We start from the raw sequence: 5,651 nt of genomic DNA on the forward strand, positions 1-5,651 counted from the left end.
ACCCAAACCATTCTATGATTCTGTGATTGCACAGATGAGGAGCTGAGGGCCAGAGTAAATCAAACCAGTGAGACAGTGCAAAGATATTGTGTTAAAGCTGATCCTAAGCACACCTGGTGAAAGGAGGATATTCAGACCAAAACAAGACCCTAAGCAGGTACAGGATAATCAATGGGTGTGAGAGAATGAGCTGGGAAAAGCACTGCCCTTCCCAAAGTGATTAAGAGCAGCCAATTCTGCTCATGCTGTTCTCAGCGAGGGCACGTAAGGACACAGCACGTAGCTAAATAAGACCAAGGTGTTTTTTGACGTGGTTCAGGTGCAGTTAGGTTTAATGAATGAACATTCAGCCTGGGGTCTTGATTGTTCACATTATCCCCTCTTCCCCTTCCTTGGAATACAATCTCCTGATTTGGGAAGTGAACGTGGCAGGCACTGCACTGGGGATGCCATTGGAGTCCAAGATAAGCAGCTACTCAGGTGAGTTCACATTAGACATGTTTGATGCTGACTTTTGCTGACTTAGCAAGATGAGCAGCTGTTCTTTGAAGCTCAGCAAATTAAATTGCCTGGCATGCCTGCAGCTAGCAAAAGCAGAGACACTGGGGAGAGGCACAATCTAACAGCTGAGCTTCCACACCTATTTCACCTGGAACATATCATGTTTATCAAAGAATCTCTCTGTATTGACACACAAACACATGCACCTTGGTGGTGCTCTGCCTTCACACATCTGCATCCTCGTATTTTTCTATGCAAGGCTCATGGGTTGGATTAGTCTTCCTCATTTTCACCATACCAGTTAAACAAACCCCGTAGGGAGTGTTGAAGCTAAAGAAGATGTTGGCACCTTCTAGCTCAAGAGCAGGGGTTTTCCAGGCTGAATCTGAGGGAACAAGATCAGAGCTGCATTTGGTCATAACATCAGTGCCATGGCTGCATGGATTCATAAATTAAAGATTTGCAACAATCTGTTCTTCTAGATAGAAGAATGGGACACCAGACACACCTCATGCAGAGGCACCTATGTTAAATACCCAACTAGAAGTGTCTGAACCAGGAACTAAATCTACCCAAAGCACTAACAAATCCAGCAATTTGATCAAGAAATTGGCAAGAGTCCCAAAGGCTTACACAGACAGGTAAAATTAACTATGGTGAAGTTCAGGGAATTACATTAAATATTCTCTTTTAGGTCTTAATTTAATCAACCTCCTCTGAAACATGTGGGTGGGACCTGATGGTCTCCAGTTCTAACACTATTTGGGAGGTGCTTGTGTTCCTGAAAGGTCTTTTCTGGGGTCCCAGTAGCTTTGTGCACCATGGTCCAGCAGAGCATTTCAGAACTTCAAAAATCTGGTATTGTTCTGATGAAATGCACCCAAAGTGTCTGCCAAAGGGCCTTGGGGCTGGGGATGTCTGACTCTCTGGGGGACTGCTATGAAACCCTCTTTGAAGAGGTCAACAGGGCAGACAGACAGGTTGCCAAGTGTGTACTTGGTATGTCTCTGCTGGATGGCAGTACAAAGAGAAGAAAGTTGAAGCACCAATAAAGCCTTTTCTCTATGTCCATATGTCATTTGCCAGAATGGTTGGTGTGTAGTGGGATGAATGTCGGGGCAGTAGACACCCTGGGTAAGTATGTTACCTTGCAGGTACACCCTGTTCTTACTTGGATTGCTAGATATTTTCAGTTAAGAAATTCAGTATGGGAAGGGACAACTGGCTATCTCATAAGACACAGAAATTGTGAGCATTTCTCCCCAGGTGCAAGCCAAGTTAACACAATTTAATTATTCTGAGGGACAGACTCTGCCCAGCAGTAACTCCAAGTGCTTCAGGGAGGTCAGTGCATGAAAACTTCCTTCCAGATGAAACCCAACCCAACCATGAGAGGATACCTCATGAAACAGCCCAACAGACACATACCACAAAATATCTTACTGAGAGCCCGTCCTCCTCATGAAATTCTGGGTAAGTTCACCTAACCTGATGGCAAATGGTAGGGCTCTGAGCATCCCCAGCACTTGTTCCTCACATATATTTTCTGCACCTTCTTGAGAAATTCCAGCTTTTTGGACACTTTTGGACAGTATATTTGAGCAGTTTGTGCCATCTAGTGGTCACACTGGTTTCCCAATCTTGTTATTTTCACTGAAAAAAAAAAAATAAGCCATATTTAGTGATTATGAGAGGACTGAAATAAGGGCTTGCAAAGTTAATGTTTAAATTAAATTCTGTTCTAAAGGGACTTTTTAAAATCTTCAGAGCAGCAGTGATTAGCTTCCTAGTCCAGGGTCCCAGATACCTCCAGAACAGCTCTCTTAAGCTTTACATTTCTGACGAGAAAAAATGATCACTCTGAGCTAGGGGCACTTATATGAACAGAACTCAGCTTAGATGGAAAATTCAAGCTATAGTAGATACCATCAACTCAGCAAAGACTGGGTGTCCCAAGCCTGCTGCTCTTGCAGTCCTGGATAAGCCCTGTCATAGCCATAGCTCCAACTGCACTCATGGAGCTGTTTTTAGTTTAACTTTAAGGTAGCTAACTTAAATACTGCTAGGACTACAGGCACGGAGCACAGAGCAAAATCCACCTAAGAGGCTGAGTAAACACTGAGTTCAAGGTATATGGTTAGATTGTCAGTCCCTTGACTACATGATTTAAAGCCAACCTGGATGTTTTATGTAGCACAGAGATGTAAGCCAAGCTTCTGTTTGAAGCAGCATGCCTAAGATCTTAATGGTGAGATTCCCCTCTGCTCAAAAAACCTACAAGGGTGATAAGTGCAGAGCAGCTCACTTCAGAAGGTAGGAGTCATTTGATGAAGTGTAGTTGTTCCCAGAGCTGGTGTCCTCCTCTGAGCTCTCTTACTGGACTCCCTATATTGTATATGGCATGAATTAGACCCAGCATGGGCAGGATTCATCCCGTTCTGTGGTGTAACAGGTAATGAAATTGAGTCAAACACCATAAGGTCAGAAAAAAAATCTAATTTTTCCCATGGACTAAAAAGGGAGACAAAGATGTACAGTAGGGTAATCCCATCACTCATTATGCTGCTTTGGTCAACAGATGGCTGAATATGAGCCAGCAGTGTGGCCAGGTGGCCAAGAAGGCCAACAGCATCCTGGCTTGTATCAGAAATAATGTGGCCAGCAGGACTAGGGAAGTCATCTTCCCCCTGTACTGGGCACTGGTGAGGCCACACCTCAAGTGCTGGGTTCACTTTTGGGCCCCTCACTCCAAGAAGGACATGGAGGTGCTGGAGCATGTCCAGAGAAGGGCAACGGAGCTGGGGAAGGGTCTGGAGCACAAGTGTGCTGAGGAGCAGCTGAGGGAACTGGGGTTGTTTAGCCTGGAGAAAAGGGGAGGGGAAACCTCATGACTCTGTACAACTTCCTGAAAGGAGATTGCAGCAAGCTGGGTCTTGGTCTCTCTTCCCAAGTAGCAAGTGATAGAACAAGAGGAAATGGACTCAAGTTGCACCAGGAGACATTTAGATTGGATATTAGGGAAAAATTCTTCACTAAAAGGGTTGTCAAGCATTGGAACAGGCTGCCCAGGTAAGTGGTTGAGTCCCCATCCCTGGAGGTATTTAAAAGCTGTAGATGAGGTGCTTGGGGACATGGTTTAGAGGTGGACTTGACAGTGTTAGTTTTAGAGTTGCACTCAGTGACCTTAAGTATCTTCTTCCAACCTGAATGGTTCTATGATTATTGAAAATCTCTGCTCCCATCCTCCCCATTCTCCTCCTGTACGCTCCCCTCCTGTGTGCACATCACTTGCCCCCACATCCATGGGAATCTGGAGTAACACAGGGGAGGGGAAGACTGGACAGGTCATGCCATTTGGGTCTGAGGGATGCAGAACCGCTTATCAAGTGACCTCTGCATTCAGAAACTTTCTCTTGAGAAGAAATGATGCAGGCTCTACATGCGGACCATCCAAGAGCTGAACCAGAGCTTAGGGAGAAAGTAAGAAATAGGTGATGTGAGGAACCATTGTGTGGATGCATCAATGCAAAAACAAGATGCATGTGCTATGAAGGCTGTGTACTAGTTTGAGTACTGCCTACAGGCTCCTAAGGCTCCTAAGCTTTCTAGCAAATCTAGAGCTATGTCATCTTCAAGATCCAGGATTGGCCAAAGGATTTTTGGAGAGGGCAAATCAGGACTATTCAATGCCTCTTCCAGCATAACATCTCTGAAACAGTATATGGAGCTACCATGTGACAAGTCCAAAGTGATCAAAAGGCCATGGTTCATTCTGTGAATAGTTAAGGTGTGGAACTTCTCACAGGAAGCTGTGAATACTGATTTTTTTAATCCAGTTGCTTAGAGGAGATGATAGGTTTTTGGAAAATAAATTAACTGAAGACTGCTAAATAAATAGAGACCATCTCCTGATCAGAAAGTACCATAGCTACAAGTAGCTGGAGACTAAGAGAGTCTTTGGAAAATACCTTACATGCTTACTCCAGTTCTTATGTTCTCTCCTAAGAACCTTTGGCAACTCTTACATTGCAGTGAGCTGAAAGGTCACTATTCTGCTTGGGTTCCTTGTGAATGTCTGAATGTAGTTTTGGGTCCCAGCCTGAGAAACAATCTGTTGAGAAGATGGAGGAAGGATGTGTAACAGCAGACTGGTGCTGCAGAATTCATTTGCTGAAATCTCAAAATGTAACATAACATAGGATAAGATAGCACAGTATAATATCATATAACATAACATAACATAACATAACATAACATAACATAACATAACATAACATAACATAACATAACATAATCTTGTCTGCTGTTTTCCCCTGAGTCCCTATAGTAGGTGAGTCTTTTCCATTGAGGTTGCTCAGATGTCTGCAAATTTCCTTTCTTGCTGGAAGAATGGAAGGGGTACCCCAGCTCCCCTTGTCAGAAACCTGCTTCCTCCATTCTTTCTCCTTCTTGCTTTGCTGGCTTACTGTATCCTGTATCTTGAAGTACCCAAAGAGGCAGGGAAGCCCAAACAGTTACAAAAGCACCCAGGAGCCGTACAACATGTATCTGAAAATATAATCAGAGGTTTTCACATGACTGTTTTTGAAAAACTAGAACTATCCCACCACCAGCTAGGATCCTTTCCCAGACAGAGTGGAAAAAGGGTATTTGTGTGGGTCAGGATCCAGCCCAAAAGTCTCTGCCAACCCCTGTGAGATGGCTGGTGGGAGGACCTTTGGAGAAGCACAACATTGCTGCTTCCATCGCTCTGAGAACCAGTCTTCACCTCATTTACTATAAACAAACAAGCCAGGAGTGAGTTCTTGCTTTGATCTTTCAAAGCTTTGGATACTCCAAGGTCTGTGCCTAGCAGGAAATCAGTCAAACATCACGGGAAGCTACAAAAGCAAGAAGTGAGCCTATCCAAGCCTGAGCTGTTATCGAGGGCAGAGGCGAGTGAAGACACTATTTGGATAACCCTTGCTCAGGCACCACAGCTCAGACTTGCGTTGCAAGGCAAATATTTACCTACAGCCTAAACAAAGTCAACGTTTCAAAATTTTGTTCAAAATACTGCATAACCCTGAGCTGTTTCCTTGAACTTGTCTCAGAGAAGGAAAGATCTTGTGCCTAGTACCTATGCGGGCTGTTCTCAGGAGACAAGCAGG

Source organism: Antrostomus carolinensis, unplaced genomic scaffold (assembly GCF_000700745.2).
Source record: "Antrostomus carolinensis isolate BGI_N321 unplaced genomic scaffold, ASM70074v2 scaffold14197, whole genome shotgun sequence".
Taxonomy (NCBI): domain Eukaryota; kingdom Metazoa; phylum Chordata; class Aves; order Caprimulgiformes; family Caprimulgidae; genus Antrostomus; species Antrostomus carolinensis.